The sequence below is a fragment of the Nothobranchius furzeri genome, chromosome 7 (assembly GCF_043380555.1).
Source record: "Nothobranchius furzeri strain GRZ-AD chromosome 7, NfurGRZ-RIMD1, whole genome shotgun sequence".
NCBI classification, from domain to species: domain Eukaryota; kingdom Metazoa; phylum Chordata; class Actinopteri; order Cyprinodontiformes; family Nothobranchiidae; genus Nothobranchius; species Nothobranchius furzeri.
In genome coordinates, this window is record NC_091747.1 from 42,731,191 (window position 1) to 42,757,652 (window position 26,462).

General features: G+C 37.5%; 28 non-coding genes across 28 annotated transcripts; 19 read left to right on the forward strand and 9 right to left on the reverse strand.

The window, feature by feature from the left end:
• The first annotated feature begins 129 nt into the window (after positions 1-129).
• On the forward strand, positions 130-202 carry trnak-uuu (transfer RNA lysine (anticodon UUU)). Its single transcript has one exon. It is a non-coding gene; the product is annotated as a tRNA-Lys (tRNA).
• Positions 203-895: 693 nt separating this feature from the next.
• trnal-caa (transfer RNA leucine (anticodon CAA)) lies at positions 896-1,004 on the forward strand. The gene is made up of 2 exons: positions 896-933; positions 959-1,004. It is a non-coding gene; the product is annotated as a tRNA-Leu (tRNA).
• An 831-nt stretch (positions 1,005-1,835) lies between these two features.
• On the reverse strand, positions 1,836-1,908 carry trnak-cuu (transfer RNA lysine (anticodon CUU)). Its single transcript has one exon. It is a non-coding gene; the product is annotated as a tRNA-Lys (tRNA).
• Positions 1,909-3,571: 1,663 nt separating this feature from the next.
• On the forward strand, positions 3,572-3,680 carry trnal-caa (transfer RNA leucine (anticodon CAA)). The gene is made up of 2 exons: positions 3,572-3,609; positions 3,635-3,680. It is a non-coding gene; the product is annotated as a tRNA-Leu (tRNA).
• Positions 3,681-4,441: 761 nt separating this feature from the next.
• trnak-cuu (transfer RNA lysine (anticodon CUU)) lies at positions 4,442-4,514 on the reverse strand. Its single transcript has one exon. It is a non-coding gene; the product is annotated as a tRNA-Lys (tRNA).
• Positions 4,515-5,529: 1,015 nt separating this feature from the next.
• Positions 5,530-5,602, forward strand: trnak-uuu (transfer RNA lysine (anticodon UUU)). The gene has a single exon. It is a non-coding gene; the product is annotated as a tRNA-Lys (tRNA).
• A 1,995-nt stretch (positions 5,603-7,597) lies between these two features.
• Positions 7,598-7,706, forward strand: trnal-caa (transfer RNA leucine (anticodon CAA)). The gene is made up of 2 exons: positions 7,598-7,635; positions 7,661-7,706. It is a non-coding gene; the product is annotated as a tRNA-Leu (tRNA).
• A 683-nt stretch (positions 7,707-8,389) lies between these two features.
• trnak-cuu (transfer RNA lysine (anticodon CUU)) lies at positions 8,390-8,462 on the reverse strand. Its single transcript has one exon. It is a non-coding gene; the product is annotated as a tRNA-Lys (tRNA).
• A 972-nt stretch (positions 8,463-9,434) lies between these two features.
• On the forward strand, positions 9,435-9,507 carry trnak-uuu (transfer RNA lysine (anticodon UUU)). Its single transcript has one exon. It is a non-coding gene; the product is annotated as a tRNA-Lys (tRNA).
• A 1,282-nt stretch (positions 9,508-10,789) lies between these two features.
• Positions 10,790-10,862, forward strand: trnak-uuu (transfer RNA lysine (anticodon UUU)). Its single transcript has one exon. It is a non-coding gene; the product is annotated as a tRNA-Lys (tRNA).
• Positions 10,863-11,554: 692 nt separating this feature from the next.
• On the forward strand, positions 11,555-11,663 carry trnal-caa (transfer RNA leucine (anticodon CAA)). Its single transcript has 2 exons — positions 11,555-11,592; positions 11,618-11,663. It is a non-coding gene; the product is annotated as a tRNA-Leu (tRNA).
• Positions 11,664-12,401: 738 nt separating this feature from the next.
• trnak-cuu (transfer RNA lysine (anticodon CUU)) lies at positions 12,402-12,474 on the reverse strand. The gene has a single exon. It is a non-coding gene; the product is annotated as a tRNA-Lys (tRNA).
• A 379-nt stretch (positions 12,475-12,853) lies between these two features.
• On the forward strand, positions 12,854-12,962 carry trnal-caa (transfer RNA leucine (anticodon CAA)). Its single transcript has 2 exons — positions 12,854-12,891; positions 12,917-12,962. It is a non-coding gene; the product is annotated as a tRNA-Leu (tRNA).
• Positions 12,963-14,154: 1,192 nt separating this feature from the next.
• On the forward strand, positions 14,155-14,263 carry trnal-caa (transfer RNA leucine (anticodon CAA)). Its single transcript has 2 exons — positions 14,155-14,192; positions 14,218-14,263. It is a non-coding gene; the product is annotated as a tRNA-Leu (tRNA).
• A 1,678-nt stretch (positions 14,264-15,941) lies between these two features.
• On the forward strand, positions 15,942-16,014 carry trnak-uuu (transfer RNA lysine (anticodon UUU)). Its single transcript has one exon. It is a non-coding gene; the product is annotated as a tRNA-Lys (tRNA).
• A 692-nt stretch (positions 16,015-16,706) lies between these two features.
• On the forward strand, positions 16,707-16,815 carry trnal-caa (transfer RNA leucine (anticodon CAA)). The gene is made up of 2 exons: positions 16,707-16,744; positions 16,770-16,815. It is a non-coding gene; the product is annotated as a tRNA-Leu (tRNA).
• A 722-nt stretch (positions 16,816-17,537) lies between these two features.
• On the reverse strand, positions 17,538-17,610 carry trnak-cuu (transfer RNA lysine (anticodon CUU)). Its single transcript has one exon. It is a non-coding gene; the product is annotated as a tRNA-Lys (tRNA).
• Positions 17,611-17,989: 379 nt separating this feature from the next.
• On the forward strand, positions 17,990-18,098 carry trnal-caa (transfer RNA leucine (anticodon CAA)). The gene is made up of 2 exons: positions 17,990-18,027; positions 18,053-18,098. It is a non-coding gene; the product is annotated as a tRNA-Leu (tRNA).
• Positions 18,099-19,274: 1,176 nt separating this feature from the next.
• On the forward strand, positions 19,275-19,383 carry trnal-caa (transfer RNA leucine (anticodon CAA)). The gene is made up of 2 exons: positions 19,275-19,312; positions 19,338-19,383. It is a non-coding gene; the product is annotated as a tRNA-Leu (tRNA).
• A 710-nt stretch (positions 19,384-20,093) lies between these two features.
• trnak-cuu (transfer RNA lysine (anticodon CUU)) lies at positions 20,094-20,166 on the reverse strand. Its single transcript has one exon. It is a non-coding gene; the product is annotated as a tRNA-Lys (tRNA).
• A 1,217-nt stretch (positions 20,167-21,383) lies between these two features.
• trnak-cuu (transfer RNA lysine (anticodon CUU)) lies at positions 21,384-21,456 on the reverse strand. The gene has a single exon. It is a non-coding gene; the product is annotated as a tRNA-Lys (tRNA).
• A 381-nt stretch (positions 21,457-21,837) lies between these two features.
• On the forward strand, positions 21,838-21,946 carry trnal-caa (transfer RNA leucine (anticodon CAA)). The gene is made up of 2 exons: positions 21,838-21,875; positions 21,901-21,946. It is a non-coding gene; the product is annotated as a tRNA-Leu (tRNA).
• A 790-nt stretch (positions 21,947-22,736) lies between these two features.
• trnak-cuu (transfer RNA lysine (anticodon CUU)) lies at positions 22,737-22,809 on the reverse strand. Its single transcript has one exon. It is a non-coding gene; the product is annotated as a tRNA-Lys (tRNA).
• A 381-nt stretch (positions 22,810-23,190) lies between these two features.
• trnal-caa (transfer RNA leucine (anticodon CAA)) lies at positions 23,191-23,299 on the forward strand. Its single transcript has 2 exons — positions 23,191-23,228; positions 23,254-23,299. It is a non-coding gene; the product is annotated as a tRNA-Leu (tRNA).
• A 399-nt stretch (positions 23,300-23,698) lies between these two features.
• trnak-uuu (transfer RNA lysine (anticodon UUU)) lies at positions 23,699-23,771 on the forward strand. The gene has a single exon. It is a non-coding gene; the product is annotated as a tRNA-Lys (tRNA).
• Positions 23,772-24,009: 238 nt separating this feature from the next.
• Positions 24,010-24,082, reverse strand: trnak-cuu (transfer RNA lysine (anticodon CUU)). The gene has a single exon. It is a non-coding gene; the product is annotated as a tRNA-Lys (tRNA).
• Positions 24,083-24,996: 914 nt separating this feature from the next.
• trnak-uuu (transfer RNA lysine (anticodon UUU)) lies at positions 24,997-25,069 on the forward strand. Its single transcript has one exon. It is a non-coding gene; the product is annotated as a tRNA-Lys (tRNA).
• A 692-nt stretch (positions 25,070-25,761) lies between these two features.
• On the forward strand, positions 25,762-25,870 carry trnal-caa (transfer RNA leucine (anticodon CAA)). Its single transcript has 2 exons — positions 25,762-25,799; positions 25,825-25,870. It is a non-coding gene; the product is annotated as a tRNA-Leu (tRNA).
• Positions 25,871-26,462: the final 592 nt, after the last annotated feature.

Here is a 26,462-nt window from a genome sequence, read left to right on the forward strand (position 1 = left end):
ATCTATCTATCTATCTATCTATCTATTTATCTATCTATCTATCTATCTATCTATCTATCTATCTATCATCTATCTATATATCTATCTATCTGACTATTTTACTCTGTTTCTGTCTGTAATCATTTTGTAGCCTGACTAGCTCAGCCGGTAGAGCATGAGACTTTTAATCTCAGGGTCATGGGTTCAAGTCCCATGTTAGGCATTGATTCTACAGGCAACAAAAGTCTATTCATGTGTAATCTTTCTACTAGTTCTTTTGTGAGAAGAATTGCAGGTGCTGGCATAAGAATTTGGGACTTTATTTGAGTTTTTTCTTAGTGTTGTCTGAGCTTAAAACTTCCCCCAATCTATGGCAACAATTTCTGTTTTTCAAATAAACGCATTTTGATTCAGGGTAAACTGGTGACACTGCATGAAAACATACTCTGTCAAATGACTAAGCGCCCAACGTGGGGCTCAAACCCATGACCCTTAGATTAAGAGTTTCATGCTCTACTGACTGAGCTAGTCAGGCATTTGACAATCTTGACAAGTTTGACAACGTGAGGTGACACTGTTTTGCCATACAGGGTTTGTTGCCCTGGTCCTTCAGATACAACAAATTACTGTAACTCAGTAACAATAAAAGAGCTTTTGAAGTTGAACACCAATCTTCTAAAGATCCAAAGTGTTTTGGGAATGGGTAGAACTTGAATGAAAACAATTGCTTTTGATTGGGTAACTTCATTTCAGACATTTGACCAAACTTACAACTTATCGATTGTATTCATTATCACAGCCAGCAGTCTTACTTGGGATAAGTGGTTCTACAAGGTCAATGAAATAGCAAAGGACAACTTCAGAGGGTAGGTCACAATTCAACCTCTGCAACTGTATTATACCACACCAATCTTCAGTCAAGATGGCCGAGCGGTCAAAGGCGCCAGACTCAAGCATTGCTTCCATTCCAATATGGGGATTCTGGTCTCCAGTAGGAGATGTGGGTTCAAATCCCACTCTTGACACATTCATTAACTAGAAACAATGGTTTATGATTAATTTTATCTCAAGAATAAAGATCTCTGGATGCTATCAAGAGCAATTTATTCAAAGATGGGTGGGTGTATCTTTGGTGTACAGATCTGCAGAAAGACATATGTTGGTCTTTTTCTAAATTTTTTAGAAAAGTGCTTTTCTGTTAACAATGTTGTTATCTAAAATAAAAAAACTTAAAAATAACTACTGTGCCACTCATTTGAAGATTTGTGCGCTTATGTGACAAACTTTTTTACAGTGTCATCAGCCAATGAATGAATGAAAGAAAGAATCTATCTATCTATCTATCTATCTATCTATCTATCTATCTATCTATCTATCTATCTATCTATCTATCTATCTATCTATCTATCTATCTATCTATCATCTATCTATCTATCTATCTATCTATCTATCTATCTATCTATCTATCTATCTATCTTTCTATCTATCTATCATCTATCTATCTATCTGACTATTTTACTCTGTTTCTGTCTGTAATCATTTTGTAGCCTGACTAGCTCAGCCGGTAGAGCATGAGACTTTTAATCCCAGGGTCATGGGTTCAAGTCCCATGTTAGGCATAGATTCTAAAGGCAACATCTGTTTATTCATGTGTAATCTTTCTACTAGTTCTTTTGTGAGAAGAATTGCAGGTGCTGGCATAAGAATTTGGGACTTTATTTGAGTTTTTCTTAGTGTTGTCTGAGCTTAAAACTTCCCCAATCCTTGGCAACAATTTCTGTTTTTCAAGCAAACGCATTTTGATTCAGGGTAAACTGGTGACACTGCATGAAAACATACTCTGTCAAAGGCCTAAGCGCCCAACGTGGGGCTCAAACCCACGACCCTGAGATTAAGAGTCTCATGCTCTACCGACTGAGCTAGTCGGGCATTTGACAATCTTGACAAGTTTGACAACGTGAGGTGACACTATTTTGCCATACAGGGTTGGTTGCCCTGGTCCTTCAGATACAACAAATTACTGTAACTCAGTAACAATAAAAGAGCTTATGAAGTTGAACACCAATCTTCTAAAGATCCAAAGTGTTTTGGGAATGGGTAGAACTTGAATGAAAACAATTGCTTTTGATTGGGCAACTTCATTTCAGACATTTGACCAAACTTACAACTTATCGATTGTATTCATTATCACAGCCAGCAGTCTTACTTGGGATAAGTGGTTCTACAAGGTCAATGAAATAGCAAAGGACAACTTCAGAGGGTAGGTCACAATTTAACCTCTGCAACTTTATTATACCACTCCACTCTTCAGTCAAGATGGCCGAGCGGTCAAAGGCGCCAGTCTCAAGCATTGCTTCCATTCCAAAATGGGGATTCTGGTCTCCAGTAGGAGGTGTGGGTTCAAAACCCACTCTTGACACATTCATTAACTAGAAACACAGGTTTATGATTAATTTCATCTCAAGAATAAAGATCTCTGGACACTATCAAGAGCAATTTATTCAAAGATGGATGGGTGTATCTTTGGTGTACAGATCTGCAGAAAGACAAATGTTAGTCTTTTTCTAAATTTTTTAGAAAAGTGCTTTTCTGTTAACAATGTTGTTATCTAAAATAAAAAATTAAAAATAACTACTGTGCCACTCATTTGAAGATTTATGCGCTTATGTGACAAACTTTTTTACAGTGTCATCAGCCAATGAATGAATGAAAGAAAGAATCTATATCTATCTATCTATCTATCTATCTATCTATCTATCTATCTATCTATCTATCTATCTATCTATCTGACTATTTTTCTCTGTTTCTGTCTGTAATCATTTTGTAGCCTGACTAGCTCAGCCGGTAGAGCATGAGACTTTTAATCTCAGGATCATGGGTTGAAGTCCCATGTTGGGCATAGATACTACAGGCAACATCTGTCTATTCATGTGTAATATTTCTTCTAGTTCTTTTGCGAGAAGAATTGCAGGTGCTGGCATAAGAATTTGGGACTTTATTTGAGTTTTTTCTTAAGTGTTGTCTGAGCTTAAAACTTCCCCCATCTATGGCAACAATTTCTGTTTTTCAAGCAAACGCATTTTGATTCAGGGTAAACTGGTGACACTGCATTAAAACATACTCTGTCAAAGGACTAAGAGCCCAACGTGGGGCTCAAACCCACGACCCTTAGATTAAGAGTTTCATGCTCTACCGACTGAGCTAGTCAGGCATTTGACATTCTTGACAAGTTTGACAACGTGAGGTGACACTGTTTTGCCATACAGGGTTTGTTGCCCTTGTCCTTCAGATACAATAAATTACTGTAACTCAGTAACAATAAAAGAGCTTTTGAAGTTGAACACCAATCTTCTAAAGATCCAAAGTGTTTTGGGAATGGGTAGAACTTGAATGAAAACAATTGCTTTTGATTGGGCAACTTCATTTCAGACATTTGACCAAACTTACAACTTATCGATTGTATTCATTATCACAGCCAGCAGTCTTACTTGGGATAAGTGGTTCTACAAGGTCAATGAAATAGCAAAGGACAACTTCAGAGGGTAGGTCACAATTCAACCTCTGCAACTTTATTATACCACTCCAATCTTCAGTCAAGATGGCCGAGCGGTCAAAGGCGCCAGACTCAAGCATTGCTTCCATTCCAATATGGGGATTCTCGTCTCCAGTAGGAGGCGTGGGTTCAAATCCCACTCTTGACACATTCATTAACTAGTAACAAAGATTTATGATTAATTTTATCTCAAGAATAAAGATCTCTGGACGCTATCAGGAGCAATTTATTCAAAGATGGGTGGGTGTATCTTTGGTGTACAGATCTGCAAAAGATATATGTTGGTCTTTTTCTAAATTTTTTAGAAAAGTGCTTTTCTGTTAACAATGTTGTTATCTAACATAAAAAAAACTTAAAAATAACTACTGTGCCACTCATTTGAAGATTTGTGCGCTTATGTGACAAACTTTTTTACAGTGTCATCAACCAATGAATGAAAGAATCTATCTATCTATCTATCTATCTATCTATCTATCTATCTATCTATCTATCTATCTATCTATCATCTATCTATCTATCTATCTATCTATCTATCTATCTGTCTTCTATCTATCTATCTGACTATTTTACTCTGTTTCTGTCTGTAAAGATTTTGTAGGCTGACTAGCTCAGCCGATAGAGCATGAGAATTTTAATCTCAGGGTCATGGGTTCAAGTCCCATGTTAGGCATAGATTCTAAAGGCAACATCTGTTTATTCATGTGTAATCTTTCTACTAGTTCTTTTGTGAGAAGAATTGCAGGTGCTGGCATAAGAATTTGGGACTTTATTTGCGTTTTTTCTTAGTGTTGTCTGAGCTTAAAACTTCCCCCAATCGATGGCAACAATTTCTGTTTTTCAAGCAAACGCATTTTGATTCAGGGTAAACTGGTGACACTGCATGAAAACATACTCTGTCAAAGGCCTAAGCGCCCAACGTGGGGCTTGAACCCACGACCCTGAGATTAAGAGTCTCATGCTCTACCGACTGAGCTAGTCGGGCATTTTACAATCTTGACAAGTTTGACAACGTGAGGTGACACTGTTTTGCCATACAGGGTTTGTTGCCCTGGTCCTTCAGATACAATAAATTACTGTAACTCAGTAACAATAAAAGAGCTTATGAAGTTGAACACCAATCTTCTAAAGATCCAAAGTGTTTTGGGAATGGGTAGAACTTGAATGAAAACAATTGCTTTTGATTGGGCAACTTCATTTCAGACATTTGACCAAACTTACAACTTAGCGATTGTATTCATTATCACAGCCAGCAGTCTTACTTGGGATAACTGGTTCTACAAGGTCAATGAAACAGCAAAGGACAACTTCAGAGGGTAGGTCACAATTCAACCTCTGCAACTTTATTATACCACTCCAATCTTCAGTCAAGATGGCCGAGCGGTCAAAGACGCCAGACTCAAGCATTGCTTCCATTCCAATGTGGGGATTCTGGTCTCCAGTAGGAGGCGTGGGTTCAAATCCCACTCCTGACACATTCATTGACTAGTAACAAAGATTTATGATTAATTTTATCTCAAGAATAAAGATCTCTGGACGCTATCAAGAGCAATTTATTCAAAGATGGATGGGTGTATCTTTGGTGTACAGATCTGCAGAAAGACAAATGTTGGTCTTTTTCTAAATTTTTTAGAAAAGTGCTTTTCTGTTAACAATGTTGTTATCTAAAATAAAAAATTAAAAATAACTACTGTGCCACTCATTTGAAGATTTATGCGCTTATGTGACAAACTTTTTTACAGTGTCATCAGCCAATGAATGAATGAAAGAAAGAATCTATATCTATCTATCTATCTATCTATCTATCTATCTATCTATCTATCTATCTATCTATCTATCTATCTATCTATCTATCTATCTATCTATCTATCTATCTATCTATCTATCTATATCTATCTATCTATCTATCTATCTATCTATCTATCTATCTATCTATCTATCTATCTATCTATCTATCTATCTGACTATTTTACTCTGTTTCTGTCTGTAATCATTTTGTAGCCTGACTAGCTCAGCCGGTAGAGCATGAGACTTTTAATCTCAGGATCATGGGTTCAAGTCCCATGTTGGGCATAGATTCTACAGGCAACATCTGTCTATTCATGTGTAATATTTCTTCTAGTTCTTTTGAGAGAAGAATTGCAGGTGCTGGCATAAGAATTTGGGACTTTATTTGAGTTTTTTCTTAAGTGTTGTCTGAGCTTAAAACTTCCCCCAATCTATGGCAACAATTTCTGTTTTTCAAGCAAACGCATTTTGATTCAGGGTAAACTGGTGACACTGCATTAAAACATACTCTGTCAAAGGACTAAGAGCCCAACGTGGGGCTCAAACCCACGACCCTTAGATTAAGAGTTTCATGCTCTACCGACTGAGCTAGTCAGGCATTTGACATTCTTGACAAGTTTGACAACGTGAGGTGACACTGTTTTGCCATACAGGGTTTGTTGCCCTTGTCCTTCAGATACAATAAATTACTGTAACTCAATAACAATAAAAGAGCTTTTGAAGTTGAACACCAATCTTCTAAAGATCCAAAGTGTTTTGGGAATGGGTAGAACTTGAATGAAAACAATTGCTTTTGATTGGGCAACTTCATTTCAGACATTTGACCAAACTTACAACTTATCGATTGTATTCATTATCACAGCCAGCAGTCTTACTTGGGATAAGTGGTTCTACAAGGTCAATGAAATAGCAAAGGACAACTTCAGAGGGTAGGTCACAATTCAACCTCTGCAACTTTATTATACCACTCCAATCTTCAGTCAAGATGGCCGAGCGGTCAAAGACGCCAGACTCAAGCATTGCTTCCATTCCAATGTGGGGATTCTGGTCTCCAGTAGGAGGCGTGGGTTCAAATCCCACTCCTGACACATTCATTGACTAGTAACAAAGATTTATGATTAATTTTATCTCAAGAATAAAGATCTCTGGACGCTATCAAGAGCAATTTATTCAAAGATGGATGGGTGTATCTTTGGTGTACAGATCTGCAGAAAGACAAATGTTGGTCTTTTTCTAAATTTTTTAGAAAAGTGCTTTTCTGTTAACAATGTTGTTATCTAAAATAAAAAATTAAAAATAACTACTGTGCCACTCATTTGAAGATTTATGCGCTTATGTGACAAACTTTTTTACAGTGTCATCAGCCAATGAATGAATGAAAGAAAGAATCTATATCTATCTATCTATCTATCTATCTATCTATCTATCTATCTATCTATCTATCTATCTATCTATCTATCTATCTATCTATCTATCTGACTATTTTACTCTGTTTCTGTCTGTAATCATTTTGTAGCCTGACTAGCTCAGCCGCTAGAGCATGAGACTTTTAATCTCAGGATCATGGGTTCAAGTCCCATGTTGGGCATAGATTCTACAGGCAACATCTGTCTATTCATGTGTAATATTTCTTCTAGTTCTTTTGAGAGAAGAATTGCAGGTGCTGGCATAAGAATTTGGGACTTTATTTGAGTTTTTTCTTAGTGTTGTCTGAGCTTAAAACTTCCCCCATCTATGGCAACAATTTCTGTTTTTCAAATAAACGCATTTTGATTCAGGGTAAACTGGTGACACTGCATGAAAACATACTCTGTCAAATGACTAAGCGCCCAACGTGGGGCTCAAACCCATGACCCTTAGATTAAGAGTTTCATGCTCTACTGACTGAGCTAGTCAGGCATTTGACAATCTTGACAAGTTTGACAACGTGAGGTGACACTGTTTTGCCATACAGGGTTTGTTGCCCTGGTCCTTCAGATACAACAAATTACTGTAACTCAGTAACAATAAAAGAGCTTTTGAAGTTGAACACCAATCTTCTAAAGATCCAAAGTGTTTTGGGAATGGGTAGAACTTGAATGAAAACAATTGCTTTTGATTGGGCAACTTCATTTCAGACATTTGACCAAACTTACAACTTATCGATTGTATTCATTATCACAGCCAGCAGTCTTACTTGGGATAAGTGGTTCTACAAGGTCAATGAAATAGCAAAGGACAACTTCAGAGGGTAGGTCACAATTCAACCTCTGCAACTGTATTATACCACACCAATCTTCAGTCAAGATGGCCGAGCGGTCAAAGGCGCCAGACTCAAGCATTGCTTCCATTCCAATATGGGGATTCTGGTCTCCAGTAGGAGATGTGGGTTCAAATCCCATTCTTGACAAATTCATTAACTAGAAACAATGGTTTATGATTAATTTTATCTCAAGAATAAAGATCTCTGGACGCTATCAAGAGCAATTTATTCAAAGATGGGTGGGTGTATCTTTGGTGTACAGATCTGCAGAAAGACATATGTTGGTCTTTTTCTAAATTTTTTAGAAAAGTGCTTTTCTGTTAACAATGTTGTTATCTAAAATAAAAAAACTTAAAAATAACTACAGTGCCACTCATTTGAAGATTTGTGCGCTTATGTGACAAACTTTTTTACAGGGTCATCAGCCAATGAATGAATGAAAGAAAGAATCTATCTATCTATCTATCTATCTATCTATCTGACTATTTTACTCTGTTTCTGTCTGAAATCATTTTGTAGCCTGACTAGCTCAGCCGGTAGAGCATGAGACTTTTAATCTCAGGGTCATGGTGTTCAAGTCCCATGTTGGGCATAGATTCTTAAGGCAACATCTGTCTATTCATGTGTAATCTTTCTACTAGTTCTTTTGTGAGAAGAATTGCACGTGCTTGCATAAGAATTTGGGATTTTATTTGAGTTTTTCTTAGTGTTGTCTGAGCTTAAAACTTCCCCCAATCTATGGCAACAATTTCTGATTTTCAAGCAAACGCATTTTGATTCAGGGTAAACTGGTGACACTGCATGAAAACATACTCTGTCAAAGGCCTAAGCGCCCAACGTGGGGCTCGAACCCACGACCCTGAGATTAAGAGTCTAATGCTCTACCGACTGAGCTAGTCGGGCATTTGAAAATCTTGACAAGTTTGACAACGTGAGGTGACACTGTTTTGCCATACAGGGTTTGTTGCCCTGGTCCTTCAGATACAACAAATTACTGTAACTCAGTAACAATAAAAGAGCTTATGAAGTTGAACACCAATCTTCTAAAGATCCAAAGTGTTTTGGGAATGGGTAGAACTTGAATGAAAACAATTGCTTTTGATTGGGCAACTTCATTTCAGACATTTGACCAAACTTACAACTTATCGATTGTATTCATTATCACAGCCAGCAGTCTTACTTGGGATAAGTCGTTCTACAAGGTCAATGAAATAGCAAAGGACAACTTCAGAGGGTAGGTCACAATTCAACCTCTGCAACTTTATTATACCACTCCAATCTTCAGTCAAGTTGGCAGAGCGGTCAAAGGCGCCAGACTCAAGCATTGCTTCCATTCCAATATGGGGATTCTGGTCTCCAGTAGGAGGCGTGGGTTCAAATCCCACTCTTGACACATTCATTAACTAGTAACAAAGGTTTATGATTAATTTTATCTCAAGAATAAAGATCTCTGGACGCTATCAGGAGCAATTTATTCAAAGATGGGTGGGTGTCTCTTTGGTGTGCAGATCTGCAGAAAGACATATGTTGGTCTTTTTCTAATTGTTTTAGAAAAGTGCTTTTCTGTTAACAATGTTGTTATCTAACATAAAAAAACTTAAAAATAACTACTGTGCCACTCATTTGAAGATTTGTGCGCTTATGTGACAAACTTTTTTACAGTGTCATCAACCAATGAATGAATGAATGAAAGAATCTATCTATCTATCTATCTATCTATCTATCTATCTATCTATCTATCTATCTATCTATCTATCTATCTATCTATCTATCTATCTATCTATCTATCTATCTATCTATCTATCTATCTATCATCTATCTATATATCTATCTATCTGACTATTTTACTCTGTTTCTGTCTGTAATCATTTTGTAGCCTGACTAGCTCAGCCGGTAGAGCATGAGACTTTTAATCTCAGGGTCATGGGTTCAAGTCCCATGTTAGGCATTGATTCTACAGGCAACATCTGTCTATTCATGTGTAATCTTTCTACTAGTTCTTTTGTGAGAAGAATTGCAGGTGCTGGCATAAGAATTTGGGACTTTATTTGAGTTTTTTCTTAGTGTTGTCTGAGCTTAAAACTTCCCCCAATCTATGGCAACAATTTCTGTTTTTCAAATAAACACATTTTGATTCAGGGTAAACTGGTGACACTGCATGAAAACATACTCTGTCAAATGACTAAGCGCCCAACGTGGGGCTCAAACCCATGACCCTTAGATTAAGAGTTTCATGCTCTACTGACTGAGCTAGTCAGGCATTTGACAATCTTGACAAGTTTGACAACGTGAGGTGACACTGTTTTGCCATACAGGGTTTGTTGCCCTGGTCCTTCAGATACAACAAATTACTGTAACTCAGTAACAATAAAAGAGCTTTTGAAGTTGAACACCAATCTTCTAAAGATCCAAAGTGTTTTGGGAATGGGTAGAACTTGAATGAAAACAATTGCTTTTGATTGGGCAACTTCATTTCAGACATTTGACCAAACTTACAACTTATCGATTGTATTCATTATCACAGCCAGCAGTCTTACTTGGGATAAGTGGTTCTACAAGGTCAATGAAATAGCAAAGGACAACTTCAGAGGGTAGGTCACAATTCAACCTCTGCAACTGTATTATACCACACCAATATTCAGTCAAGATGGCCGAGCGGTCAAAGGCGCCAGACTCAAGCATTGGTTCCATTCCAATATGGGGATTCTGTTCTCCAGTAGGAGATGTGGGTTCAAATCCCACTCTTGACACATTCATTAACTAGAAACAATGGTTTATGATTAATTTTATCTCAAGAATAAAGATCTCTGGACGCTATCAAGAGCAATTTATTCAAAGATGGGTGGGTGTATCTTTGGTGTACAGATCTGCAGAAAGACATATGTTGGTCTTTTTCTAAATTTTTTAGAAAAGTGCTTTTCTGTTAACAATGTTGTTATCTAAAATTAAAAAAACTTAAAAATAACTACTGTGCCACTCATTTGAAGATTTGTGCGCTTATGTGACAAACTTTTTTACAGTGTCATCAGCCAATGAATGAATGAAAGAAAGAATCTATCTATCTATCTATCTATCTATCTATCTATCTATCTATCTATCTATCTATCTATCTATCTATCTATCTATCTATCTATCTATCTATCTATCTATCTATCTATCTATCTATCTATCTATCTATCTATCTATCTATCTGACTATTTTACTCTGTTTCTGTCTGAAATCATTTTGTAGCCTGACTAGCTCAGCCGGTAGAGCATGAGACTTTTAATCTCAGGGTCATGGGTTCAAGTCCCATGTTAGGCATAGATTCTAAAGGCAACATCTGTCTATTCATGTGTAATCTTTCTACTAGTTCTTTTGTGAGAAGAATTGCACGTGCTTGCATAAGAATTTGGGACTTTATTTGAGTTTTTCTTAGTGTTGTCTGAGCTTAAAACTTCCCCCAATCTATGGCAACAATTTCTGATTTTCAAGCAAACGCATTTTGATTCAGGGTAAACTGGTGACACTGCATGAAAACATACTCTGTCAAAGGCCTAAGCGCCCAAGATGAAGCTCGAACCCACGACCCTGAGATTAAGAGTCTAATGCTCTACCGACTGAGCTAATCGGGCATTTGACAATCTTGACAAGTTTGACAACGTGAGGTGACACTGTTTTGCCATACAGGGTTTGTTGCCCTGGTCCTTCAGATACAACAAATTACTGTAACTCAGTAACAATAAAAGAGCTTATGAAGTTGAACACCAATCTTCTAAAGATCCAAAGTGTTTTGGGAATGGGTAGAACTTGAATGAAAACAATTGCTTTTGATTGGGCAACTTCATTTCAGACATTTGACCAAACTTACAACTTATCGATTGTATTCATTATCACAGCCAGCAGTCTTACTTGGGATAAGTGGTTCTACAAGGTCAATGAAATAGCAAAGGACAACTTCAGAGGGTAGGTCACAATTCAACCTCTGCAACTTTATTATACCACTCCAATCTTCAGTCAAGATGGCCGAGCGGTCAAAGGCGCCAGACTCAAGCATTGCTTCCATTCCAATATGGGGATTCTGGTCTCCAGTAGGAGGCGTGGGTTCAAATCCCACTCTTGACACATTCATTAACTAGTATCAAAGGTTTATGATTAATTTTATCTCAAGAATAAAGATCTCTGGACGCTATCAGGAGCAATTTATTCAAAGATGGGTGGGTGTATCTTTGGTGTGCAGATCTGCAGAAAGACATATGTTGGTCTTTTTCTAATTGTTTTAGAAAAGTGCTTTTCTGTTAACAATGTTGTTATCTAACATAAAAAAAACTTAAAAATAACTACTGTGCCACTCATTTGAAGATTTGTGCGCTTATGTGACAAACTTTTTTACAGTGTCATCGGCCAATGAATGAATGAAAGAAAGAATCTATCTATCTATCTATCTATCTATCTATCTATCTATCTATCTATCTATCTATCTATCTATCTATCTATCTATCTATCTATCTATCTGACTATTTTACTCTGTTTCTGTCTGAAATCATTTTGTAGCCTGACTAGCTCAGCCGGTAGAGCATGAGACTTTTAATCTCAGGGTCATGGGTTCAAGTCTCATGTTAGGCATAGATTCTAAAGGCAACATCTGTCTACTCATGTGTAATCTTTCTACTAGTTCTTTTGTGAGAAGAATTGCAGGTGCTTGCATAAGAATTTGGGACTTTATTTGAGTTTTTCTTAGTGTTGTCTGAGCTTAAAACTTCCCCCATCTATGGCAACAATTTCTGATTTTCAAGCAAACGCATTTTGATTCAGGGTAAACTGGTGACACTGCATGAAAACATACTCTGTCAAAGGCCTAAGCGCCCATCGTGGGGCTCGAACCCACGACCCTGAGATTAAGAGTCTCATGCTCTACCGACTGAGCTAGTCGGGCATTTGACAATCTTGACAAGTTTGACAACGTGAGGTGACACTGTTTTGCCATACAGGGTTTGTTGCCCTGGTCCTTCAGATACAACAAATTACTGTAACTCAGTAACAATAAGAGCTTATGAAGTTGAACACCAATCTTCTAAAGATCCAAAGTGTTTTGGGAATGGGTAGAACTTGAATGAAAACAATTGCTTTTGATTGGGCAACTTCATTTCAGACATTTGACCAAACTTACAACTTATCGATTGTATTCATTATCACAGCCAGCAGTCTTACTTAGGATAAGTGGTTCTACAAGGTCAATGAAATAGCAAAGGACAACTTCAGAGGGTAGGTCACAATTCAACCTCTGCAACTTTATTATACCACTCCAATCTTCAGTCAAGATGGCCGAGCGGTCAAAGGCGTCAGACTCAAGCATTGCTTCCATTCCAATATGGGGATTCTGGTCTCCAGTAGGAGATGTGGGTTCAAATCCCACTCTTGACACATTCATTAACTAGAAACAATGGTTTATGATTAATTTTATCTCAAGAATAAAGATCTCTGGACGCTATCAAGAGCAATTTATTCAAAGATTGGTGGGTGTATCTTTGGTGTACAGATCTGCAGAAAGACATATGTTGGTCTTTTTCTAAATTTTTTAGAAAAGTGCTTTTCTGTTAACAATGTTGTTATCTAAAATAAAAAAACTTAAAAATAACTACTGTGCCACTCATTTGAAGATTTGTGCGCTTATGTGACAAACTTTTTTACAGTGTCATCAGCCAATGAATGAATGAAAGAAAGAATCTATCTATCTATCTATCTATCTATCTATCTATCTATCTATCTATCTATCTATCTATCTATCTATCTATCTATCTATCTATCTATCTGACTATTTTACTCTGTTTCTGTCTGAAATCATTTTGTAGCCTGACTAGCTCAGCCGGTAGAGCATGAGACTTTTAATCTCAGGGTCATGGGTTCAAGTACCATGTTAGGCATAGATTCTACAGGCAACATCTGTCTATTCATGTGTAATCTTTCTACTAGTTCTTTTGTGAGAATAATTGCAGGTGCTTGCATAAGAATTTGGGACTTTATTTGAGTTTTTCTTAGTGTTGTCTGAGCTTAAAACTTCCCCCAATCTATGGCAACAATTTCTGATTTTCAAGCAAACGCATTTTGATTCAGGGTAAACTGGTGACACTGCATGAAAACATACTCTGTCAAAGGCCTAAGCGCCCAAGATGAAGCTCGAACCCACGACCCTGAGATTAAGAGTCTAATGCTCTACCGACTGAGCTAATCGGGCATTTGACAATCTTGACAAGTTTGACAACGTGAGGTGACACTGTTTTGCCATACAGGGTTTGTTGCCCTGGTCCTTCAGATACAACAAATTACTGTAACTCAGTAACAATAAAAGAGCTTATGAAGTTGAACACCAATCTTCTAAAGATCCAAAGTGTTTTGGGAATGGGTAGAACTTGAATGAAAACAATTGCTTTTGATTGGGCAACTTCATTTCAGACATTTGACCAAACTTACAACTTATCGATTGTATTCATTATCACAGCCAGCAGTCTTACTTGGGATAAGTGGTTCTACAAGGTCAATGAAATAGCAAAGGACAACTTCAGAGGGTAGGTCACAATTCAACCTCTGCAACTTTATTATACCACTCCAATCTTCAGTCAAGATGGCCGAGCGGTCAAAGGCGCCAGACTCAAGCATTGCTTCCATTCCAATATGGGGATTCTGGTCTCCAGTAGGAGGCGTGGGTTCAAATCCCACTCTTGACACATTCATTAACTAGTATCAAAGGTTTATGATTAATTTTATCTCAAGAATAAAGATCTCTGGACGCTATCAGGAGCAATTTATTCAAAGATGGGTGGGTGTATCTTTGGTGTGCAGATCTGCAGAAAGACATATGTTGGTCTTTTTCTAATTGTTTTAGAAAAGTGCTTTTCTGTTAACAATGTTGTTATCTAACATAAAAAAAACTTAAAAATAACTACTGTGCCACTCATTTGAAGATTTGTGCGCTTATGTGACAAACTTTTTTACAGTGTCATCGGCCAATGAATGAATGAAAGAAAGAATCTATCTATCTATCTATCTATCTATCTATCTATCTATCTATCTATCTATCTATCTATCTATCTATCTGACTATTTTACTCTGTTTCTGTCTGAAATCATTTTGTAGCCTGACTAGCTCAGCCGGTAGAGCATGAGTCTTTTAATCTCAGGGTCATGGGTTCAAGTCTCATGTTAGGCATAGATTCTAAAGGCAACATCTGTCTACTCATGTGTAATCTTTCTACTAGTTCTTTTGTGAGAAGAATTGCAGGTGCTTGCATAAGAATTTGGGACTTTATTTGAGTTTTTCTTAGTGTTGTCTGAGCTTAAAACTTCCCCCATCTATGGCAACAATTTCTGATTTTCAAGCAAACGCATTTTGATTCAGGGTAAACTGGTGACACTGCATGAAAACATACTCTGTCAAAGGCCTAAGCACCCATCGTGGGGCTCGAACCCACGACCCTGAGATTAAGAGTCTCATGCTCTACCGACTGAGCTAGTCGGGCATTTGACAATCTTGACAAGTTTGACAACGTGAGGTGACACTGTTTTGCCATACAGGGTTTGTTGCCCTGGTCCTTCAGATACAACAAATTACTGTAACTCAGTAACAATAAGAGCTTATGAAGTTGAACACCAATCTTCTAAAGATCCAAAGTGTTTTGGGAATGGGTAGAACTTGAATGAAAACAATTGCTTTTGATTGGGCAACTTCATTTCAGACATTTGACCAAACTTACAACTTATCGATTGTATTCATTATCACAGCCAGCAGTCTTACTTAGGATAAGTGGTTCTACAAGGTCAATGAAATAGCAAAGGACAACTTCAGAGGGTAGGTCACAATTCAACCTCTGCAACTTTATTATACCACTCCAATCTTCAGTCAAGATGGCCGAGCGGTCAAAGGCGTCAGACTCAATCATTGCTTCCATTCCAATATGGGGATTCTGGTCTCCAGTAGGAGATGTGGGTTCAAATCCCACTCTTGACACATTCATTAACTAGAAACAATGGTTTATGATTAATTTTATCTCAAGAATAAAGATCTCTGGACGCTATCAAGAGCAATTTATTCAAAGATTGGTGGGTGTATCTTTGGTGTACAGATCTGCAGAAAGACATATGTTGGTCTTTTTCTAAATTTTTTAGAAAAGTGCTTTTCTGTTAACAATGTTGTTATCTAAAATAAAAAAACTTAAAAATAACTACTGTGCCACTCATTTGAAGATTTGTGCGCTTATGTGACAAACTTTTTTACAGTGTCATCAGCCAATGAATGAATGAAAGAAAGAATCTATCTATCTATCTATCTATCTATCTATCTATCTATCTATCTATCTATCTATCTATCTGACTATTTTACTCTGTTTCTGTCTGAAATCATTTTGTAGCCTGACTAGCTCAGCCGGTAGAGCATGAGACTTTTAATCTCAGGGTCATGGGTTCAAGTCCCATGTTAGGCATAGATTCTAAAGGCAACATCTGTCTATTCATGTGTAATCTTTCTACTAGTTCTTTTGTGAGAAGAATTGCACGTGCTTGCATAAGAATTTGGGACTTTATTTGAGTTTTTCTTAGTGTTGTCTGAGCTTAAAACTTCCCCCAATCTATGGCAACAATTTCTGATTTTCAAGCAAACGCATTTTGATTCAGGGTAAACTGGTGACACTGCATGAAAACATACTCTTTCAAAGGCCTAAGCGCCCAAGATGAAGCTCGAACCCACGACCCTGAGATTAAGAGTCTAATGCTCTACCGACTGAGCTAATCGGGCATTTGACAATCTTGACAAGTTTGACAACGTGAGGTGACACTGTTTTGCCATACAGGGTTTGTTGCCCTGGTCCTTCAGATACAACAAATTACTGTAACTCAGTAACAATAAAAGAGCTTATGAAGTTGAACACCAATCTTCTAAAGATCCAAAGTGTTTTGGGAATGGGTAGAACTTGAATGAAAACAATTGCTTTTGATTGGGCAACTTCATTTCAGACATTTGACCAAACTTACAACTTATCGATTGTATTCATTATCACAGCCAGCAGTCTTACTTGGGATAAGTGGTTCTACAAGGTCAATGAAATAGCAAAGGACAACTTCAGAGGGTAGGTCACAATTCAACCTCTGCAACTTTATTATACCACTCCAATCTTCAGTCAAGATGGCCGAGCGGTCAAAGGCGCCAGACTCAAGCATTGCTTCCATTCCAATATGGGGATTCTGGTCTCCAGTAGGAGGCGTGGGTTCAAATCCCACTCTTGACACATTCATTAACTAGTATCAAAGGTTTATGATTAATTTTATCTCAAGAATAAAGATCTCTGGACGCTATCAGGAGCAATTTATTCAAAGATGGGTGGGTGTATCTTTGGTGTGCAGATCTGCAGAAAGACATATGTTGGTCTTTTTCTAATTGTTTTAGAAAAGTGCTTTTCTGTTAACAATGTTGTTATCTAACATAAAAAAAACTTAAAAATAACTACTGTGCCACTCATTTGAAGATTTGTGCGCTTATGTGACAAACTTTTTTACAGTGTCATCGGCCAATGAATGAATGAAAGAAAGAATCTATCTATCTATCTATCTATCTATCTATCTATCTATCTATCTATCTATCTATCTATCTATCTATCTATCTGACTATTTTACTCTGTTTCTGTCTGAAATCATTTTGTAGCCTGACTAGCTCAGCCGGTAGAGCATGAGACTTTTAATCTCAGGGTCATGGGTTCAAGTCTCATGTTAGGCATAGATTCTAAAGGCAACATCTGTCTACTCATGTGTAATCTTTCTACTAGTTCTTTTGTGAGAAGAATTGCAGGTGCTTGCATAAGAATTTGGGACTTTATTTGAGTTTTTCTTAGTGTTGTCTGAGCTTAAAACTTCCCCCATCTATGGCAACAATTTCTGATTTTCAAGCAAACGCATTTTGATTCAGGGTAAACTGGTGACACTGCATGAAAACATACTCTGTCAAAGGCCTAAGCGCCCATCGTGGGGCTCGAACCCACGACCCTGAGATTAAGAGTCTCATGCTCTACCGACTGAGCTAGTCGGGCATTTGACAATCTTGACAAGTTTGACAACGTGAGGTGACACTGTTTTGCCATACAGGGTTTGTTGCCCTGGTCCTTCAGATACAACAAATTACTGTAACTCAGTAACAATAAGAGCTTATGAAGTTGAACACCAATCTTCTAAAGATCCAAAGTGTTTTGGGAATGGGTAGAACTTGAATGAAAACAATTGCTTTTGATTGGGCAACTTCATTTCAGACATTTGACCAAACTTACAACTTATCGATTGTATTCATTATCACAGCCAGCAGTCTTACTTAGGATAAGTGGTTCTACAAGGTCAATGAAATAGCAAAGGACAACTTCAGAGGGTAGGTCACAATTCAACCTCTGCAACTTTATTATACCACTCCAATCTTCAGTCAAGATGGCCGAGCGGTCAAAGGCGTCAGACTCAAGCATTGCTTCCATTCCAATATGGGGATTCTGGTCTCCAGTAGGAGATGTGGGTTCAAATCCCACTCTTGACACATTCATTAACTAGAAACAATGGTTTATGATTAATTTTATCTCAAGAATAAAGATCTCTGGACGCTATCAAGAGCAATTTATTCAAAGATTGGTGGGTGTATCTTTGGTGTACAGATCTGCAGAAAGACATATGTTGGTCTTTTTCTAAATTTTTTAGAAAAGTGCTTTTCTGTTAACAATGTTGTTATCTAAAATAAAAAAACTTAAAAATAACTACTGTGCCACTCATTTGAAGATTTGTGCGCTTATGTGACAAACTTTTTTACAGTGTCATCAGCCAATGAATGAATGAAAGAAAGAATCTATCTATCTATCTATCTATCTATCTATCTATCTATCTATCTATCTATCTATCTATCTATCTATCTATCTGACTATTTTACTCTGTTTCTGTCTGAAATCATTTTGTAGCCTGACTAGCTCAGCCGGTAGAGCATGAGACTTTTAATCTCAGGGTCATGGGTTCAAGTACCATGTTAGGCATAGATTCTACAGGCAACATCTGTCTATTCATGTGTAATCTTTCTACTAGTTCTTTTGTGAGAATAATTGCAGGTGCTTGCATAAGAATTTGGGACTTTATTTGAGTTTTTCTTAGTGTTGTCTGAGCTTAAAACTTCCCCCAATCTATGGCAACAATTTCTGATTTTCAAGCAAACGCATTTTGATTCAGGGTAAACTGGTGACACTGCATGAAAACATACTCTGTCAAAGGCCTAAGCGCCCAAGATGAAGCTCGAACCCACGACCCTGAGATTAAGAGTCTAATGCTCTACCGACTGAGCTAATCGGGCATTTGACAATCTTGACAAGTTTGACAACGTGAGGTGACACTGTTTTGCCATACAGGGTTTGTTGCCCTGGTCCTTCAGATACAACAAATTACTGTAACTCAGTAACAATAAAAGAGCTTATGAAGTTGAACACCAATCTTCTAAAGATCCAAAGTGTTTTGGGAATGGGTAGAACTTGAATGAAAACAATTGCTTTTGATTGGGCAACTTCATTTCAGACATTTGACCAAACTTACAACTTATCGATTGTATTCATTATCACAGCCAGCAGTCTTACTTGGGATAAGTGGTTCTACAAGGTCAATGAAATAGCAAAGGACAACTTCAGAGGGTAGGTCACAATTCAACCTCTGCAACTTTATTATACCACTCCAATCTTCAGTCAAGATGGCCGAGCGGTCAAAGGCGCCAGACTCAAGCATTGCTTCCATTCCAATATGGGGATTCTGGTCTCCAGTAGGAGGCGTGGGTTCAAATCCCACTCTTGACACATTCATTAACTAGTATCAAAGGTTTATGATTAATTTTATCTCAAGAATAAAGATCTCTGGACGCTATCAGGAGCAATTTATTCAAAGATGGGTGGGTGTATCTTTGGTGTGCAGATCTGCAGAAAGACATATGTTGGTCTTTTTCTAATTGTTTTAGAAAAGTGCTTTTCTGTTAACAATGTTGTTATCTAACATAAAAAAAACTTAAAAATAACTACTGTGCCACTCATTTGAAGATTTGTGCGCTTATGTGACAAACTTTTTTACAGTGTCATCGGCCAATGAATGAATGAAAGAAAGAATCTATCTATCTATCTATCTATCTATCTATCTATCTATCTATCTATCTATCTATCTATCTGACTATTTTACTCTGTTTCTGTCTGAAATCATTTTGTAGCCTGACTAGCTCAGCCGGTAGAGCATGAGACTTTTAATCTCAGGGTCATGGGTTCAAGTCTCATGTTAGGCATAGATTCTAAAGGCAACATCTGTCTACTCATGTGTAATCTTTCTACTAGTTCTTTTGTGAGAAGAATTGCAGGTGCTTGCATAAGAATTTGGGACTTTATTTGAGTTTTTCTTAGTGTTGTCTGAGCTTAAAACTTCCCCCATCTATGGCAACAATTTCTGATTTTCAAGCAAACGCATTTTGATTCAGGGTAAACTGGTGACACTGCATGAAAACATACTCTGTCAAAGGCCTAAGCGCCCATCGTGGGGCTCGAACCCACGACCCTGAGATTAAGAGTCTCATGCTCTACCGACTGAGCTAGTCGGGCATTTGACAATCTTGACAAGTTTGACAACGTGAGGTGACACTGTTTTGCCATACAGGGTTTGTTGCCCTGGTCCTTCAGATACAACAAATTACTGTAACTCAGTAACAATAAGAGCTTATGAAGTTGAACACCAATCTTCTAAAGATCCAAAGTGTTTTGGGAATGGGTAGAACTTGAATGAAAACAATTGCTTTTGATTGGGCAACTTCATTTCAGACATTTGACCAAACTTACAACTTATCGATTGTATTCATTATCACAGCCAGCAGTCTTACTTAGGATAAGTGGTTCTACAAGGTCAATGAAATAGCAAAGGACAACTTCAGAGGGTAGGTCACAATTCAACCTCTGCAACTTTATTATACCACTCCAATCTTCAGTCAAGATGGCCGAGTGGTCAAAGGCGTCAGACTCAATCATTGCTTCCATTCCAATATGGGGATTCTGGTCTCCAGTAGGAGATGTGGGTTCAAATCCCACTCTTGACACATTCATTAACTAGAAACAATGGTTTATGATTAATTTTATCTCAAGAATAAAGATCTCTGGACGCTATCAAGAGCAATTTATTCAAAGATTGGTGGGTGTATCTTTGGTGTACAGATCTGCAGAAAGACATATGTTGGTCTTTTTCTAAATTTTTTAGAAAAGTGCTTTTCTGTTAACAATGTTGTTATCTAAAATAAAAAAACTTAAAAATAACTACTGTGCCACTCATTTGAAGATTTGTGCGCTTATGTGACAAACTTTTTTACAGTGTCATCAGCCAATGAATGAATGAAAGAAAGAATCTATCTATCTATCATCTATCTATCTATCTATCTATCTATCTATCTATCTATCTATCTATCTATCTATCTATCTATCTGACTATTTTACTCTGTTTCTGTCTGAAATCATTTTGTAGCCTGACTAGCTCAGCCGGTAGAGCATGAGACTTTTAATCTCAGGGTCATGGGTTCAAGTACCATGTTAGGCATAGATTCTACAGGCAACATCTGTCTATTCATGTGTAATCTTTCTACTAGTTCTTTTGTGAGAATAATTGCAGGTGCTTGCATAAGAATTTGGGACTTTATTTGAGTTTTTCTTAGTGTTGTCTGAGCTTAAAACTTCCCCCAATCTATGGCAACAATTTCTGATTTTCAAGCAAACGCATTTTGATTCAGGGTAAACTGGCGACACTGCATGAAAACATACTCTGTCAAAGGCCTAAGCGCCCAACGTGGGGCTCGAACCCACGACCCTGAGATTAAGAGTCTCATGCTCTACCGACTGAGCTAGTCGGGCATTTGACAATCTTGACAAGTTTGACAACGTGAGGTGACACTGTTTTGCCATACAGGGTTTGTTGCCCTGGTCCTTCAGAAACAACAAATTACTGTAACTCAGTAACAATAAAAGAGCTTATGAAGTTGAACACCAATCTTCTAAAGATCCAAAGTGTTTTGGGAATGGGTAGAACTTGAATGAAAACAATTGCTTTTGATTGGGCAACTTCATTTCAGACATTTGACCAAACTTACAACTTATCGATTGTATTCATTATCACAGCCAGCAGTCTTACTTGGGATAAGTGGTTCTACAAGGTCAATGAAATAGCAAAGGACAACTTCAGAGGGTAGGTCACAATTCAACCTCTGCAACTTTATTATACCACTCCAATCTTCAGTCAAGATGGCCGAGCGGTCAAAGGCGCCAGACTCAAGCATTGCTTCCATTCCAATATGGGGATTCTGGTCTCCAGTAGGAGATGTGGGTTCAAATCCCACTCTTGACACATTCATTAACTAGAAACAATGGTTTATGATTAATTTTATCTCAAGAATAAAGATCTCTGGACGCTATCAAGAGCAATTTATTCAAAGATGGGTGGGTGTATCTTTGGTGTACAGATCTGCAGAAAGACATATGTTGGTCTTTTTCTAAATTTTTTAGAAAAGTGCTTTTCTGTTAACAATGTTGTTATCTAAAATAAAAAAACTTAAAAATAACTACTGTGCCACTCATTTGAAGATTTGTGCGCTTATGTGACAAACTTTTTTACAGTGTCATCAGCCAATGAATGAATGAAAGAAAGAATCTATCTATCTATCTATCTATCTATCTATCTATCTATCTATCTATCTATCTATCTATCTATCTATCTATCTATCTATCTATCTATCTATCTATCTATCTATCTATCTATCTATCTATCTATCTATCTATCTATCTATCTGACTATTTTACTCTGTTTCTGTCTGAAATCATTTTGTAGCCTGACTAGCTCAGCCGGTAGAGCATGAGACGTTTAATCTCAGGGTCATGGGTTCAAGTCCCATGTTAGGCATAGATTCTAAAGGCAACATCTGTCTATTCATGTGTAATCTTTCTACTAGTTCTTTTGTGAGAAGAATTGCAGGTGCTTGCATAAGAATTTGGGACTTTATTTGAGTTTTTCTTAGTGTTGTCTGAGCTTAAAACTTCCCCCAATCTATGGCAACAATTTCTGATTTTCAAGCAAATGCATTTTGATTCAGGGTAAACTGGTGACACTGCATGAAAACATACTCTGTCAAAGGCCTAAGCGCCCAACGTGGGGCTCGAACCCACGACCCTGAGATTAAGAGTCTCATGCTCTACCGACTGAGCTAGTCGGGCATTTGACAATCTTGACAAGTTTGACAACGTAAGGTGACACTGTTTTGCCATACAGGGTTTGTTGCCCTGGTCCTTCAGATACAACAAATTACTGTAACTCAGTAACAATAAAAGAGCTTATGAAGTTGAACACCAATCTTCTAAAGATCCAAAGTGTTTTGGGAATGGGTAGAACTTGAATGAAAACAATTGCTTTTGATTGGGCAACTTCATTTCAGACATTTGACCAAACTTACAACTTATCGATTGTATTCATTATCACAGCCAGCAGTCTTACTTGGGATAAGTGGTTCTACAAGGTCAATGAAATAGCAAAGGACAACTTCAGAGGGTAGGTCACAATTCAACCTCTGCAACTTTATTATACCACTCCAACCTTCAGTCAAGATGGCCGAGCGGTCAAAGGCGCCAGACTCAAGCATTGCTTCCATTCCAATATGGGGATTCTGGTCTCCAGTAGGAGGCGTGGGTTCAAATCCCACTCTTGACACATTCATTAAGTAGTAACAAAGGTTTATGATTAATTTTATCTCAAGAATAAAGATCTCTGGACGCTATCAGGAGCAATTTATTCAAAGATGGGTGGGTGTATCTTTGGTGTGCAGATCTGCAGAAAGACATATGTTGGTCTTTTTCTAATTGTTTTAGAAAAGTGCTTTTCTGTTAACAATGTTGTTATCTAACATAAAAAAACTTAAAAATAACTACTGTGCCACTCATTTGAAGATTTGTGCGCTTATGTGACAAACTTTTTTACAGTGTCATCAGCCAATGAATGAATGAAAGAAAGAATCTATCTATCTATCTATCTATCTATCTATCTATCTATCTATCTATCTATCTATCTATCTGACTATTTTACTCTGTTTCTGTCTGAAATCATTTTGTAGCCTGACTAGCTCAGCCGGTAGAGCATGAGACTTTTAATCTCAGGGTCATGGGTTCAAGTCCCATGTTAGGCATAGATTCTAAAGGCAACATCTGTCTATTCATGTGTAATCTTTCTACTAGTTCTTTTGTGAGAAGAATTGCAGGTGCTTGCATAAGAATTTGGGACTTTATTTGAGTTTTTCTTAGTGTTGTCTGAGCTTAAAACTTCCCCCAATCTATGGCAACAATTTCTGATTTTCAAGCAAACGCATTTTGATTCAGGGTAAACTGGTGACACTGCATGAAAACATACTCTGTCAAAGGACTAAGCGCCCAACGTGGGGCTCGAACCCACGACCCTGAGATTAAGAGTCTCATGCTCTACCGACTGAGCTAGTCAGGCATTTGACAATCTTGACAAGTTTGACAACGTGAGGTGACACTGTTTTGCCATACAGGGTTTGTTGCCCTGGTCCTTCAGATACAACAAATTACTGTAACTCAGTAACAATAAAAGAGCTTATGAAGTTGAACACCAATCTTCTAAAGATCCAAAGTGTTTAGGGAATGGGTAGAACTTGAATGAAAACAATTGCTTTTGATTGGGCAACTTCATTTCAGACATTTGACCAAACTTACAACTTATCGATTGTATTCATTATCACAGCCAGCAGTCTTACTTGGGATAAGTGGTTCTACAAGGTCAATGAAATAGCAAAGGACAACTTCAGAGGGTAGGTCACAATTCAACCTCTGCAACTTTATTATACCACTCCAATCTTCAGTCAAGATGGCCGAGCGGTCAAAGGCGCCAGACTCAAGCATTGCTTCCATTCCAATATGGGGATTCTCGTCTCCAGTAGGAGATGTGGGTTCAAATCCCACTCTTGACACATTCATTAACTAGAAACAATGGTTTATGATTAATTTTATCTCAAGAATAAAGATCTCTGGACGCTATCAAGAGCAATTTATTCAAAGATGGGTGGGTGTATCTTTGGTGTACAGATCTGCAGAAAGACATATGTTGGTCTTTTTCTAAATTTTTTAGAAAAGTGCTTTTCTGTTAACAATGTTGTTATCTAAAATAAAAAAAACTTAAAAATAACTACTGTGCCACTCATTTGAAGATTTGTGCGCTTATGTGACAAACTTTTTTACAGTGTCATCAGCCATTGAATGAATGAAAGAAAGAATCTATCTATCTATCTATCTATCTATCTATCTATCTATCTATCTATCTATCTATCTATCTATCTATCTATCTATCTATCTATCTGACTATTTTACTCTGTTTCTGTCTGAAATCATTTTGTAGCCTGACTAGCTCAGCCGGTAGAGCATGAGACTTTTAATCTCAGGGTCATGGGTTCAAGTCCCATGTTAGGCATAGATTCTAAAGGCAACATCTGTCTATTCATGTGTAATCTTTCTACTAGTTCTTTTGTGAGAAGAATTGCACGTGCTTGCATAAGAATTTGGGACTTTATTTGAGTTTTTCTTAGTGTTGTCTGAGCTTAAAACTTCCCCCAATCTATGGCAACAATTTCTGATTTTCAAGCAAACGCATTTTGATTCAGGGTAAACTGGTGACACTGCATGAAAACATACTCTGTCAAAGGACTAAGCGGCCAACGTGGGGCTCGAACCCACGACCCTTAGATTAAGAGTCTCATGCTCTACCGACTGATCTAGTAGGGCATTTGACAAACTTGACAAGTTTGACAACGTGAGGTGACACTGTTTTGCCATACAGGGTTTGTTGCCCTGGTCCTTCAGATACAATAAATTACTGTAACTCAGTAACAATAAAAGAGCTTATGAAGTTGAACACCAATCTTCTAAAGATCCAAAGTGTTTTGGGAATGGGTTGAACTTGAATGAAAACAATTGCTTTTGATCGGGCAACTTCATTTCAGACATTTGACCAAACTTACAACTTATCGATTGTATTCATTATCACAGCCAGCAGTCTTACTTGGGATAAGTGGTTCTACAAGGTCAATGAAATAGCAAAGGACAACTTCAGAGGGTAGGTCACAATTCAACCTCTGCAACTTTATTATACCACTCCAATATTCAGTCAAGATGGCCGAGCGGTCAAAGGCGCCAGACTCAAGCATTGCTTCCATTCCAATATGGGGATTCTGGTCTCCAGTAGGAGGCGTGGGTTCAAATCCCACTCTTGACACATTCATTAACTCGTAACAAAGGTTTATGATTAATTTTATCTCAAGAATAAAGATCTCTGGACGCTATCAGGAGCAATTTATTCAAAGATGGGTGGGTGTATCTTTGGTGTGCAGATCTGCAGAAAGACATATGTTGGTCTTTTTCTAATTGTTTTAGAAAAGTGCTTTTCTGTTAACAATGTTGTTATCTAACATAAAAAAACTTAAAAATAACTACTGTGCCACTCATTTGAAGATTTGTGCGCTTATGTGACAAACTTTTTTACAGTGTCATCAACCAATGAATGAATGAATGAAAGAATCTATCTATCTATCTATCTATCTATCTATCTATCTATCTACCTATCTATCTATCTATCTATCTATCTATCTATCTATCTATCTATCTATCTATCTATCTATCATCTATCTATATATCTATATATCTGACTATTTTACTCTGTTTCTGTCTGTAATCATTTTGTAGCCTGACTAGCTCAGCCGGTAGAGCATGAGACTTTTAATCTCAGGGTCATGGGTTCAAGTCCCATGATAGGCATTGATTCTACAGGCAACATCTGTCTATTCATGTGTAATCTTTCTACTAGTTCT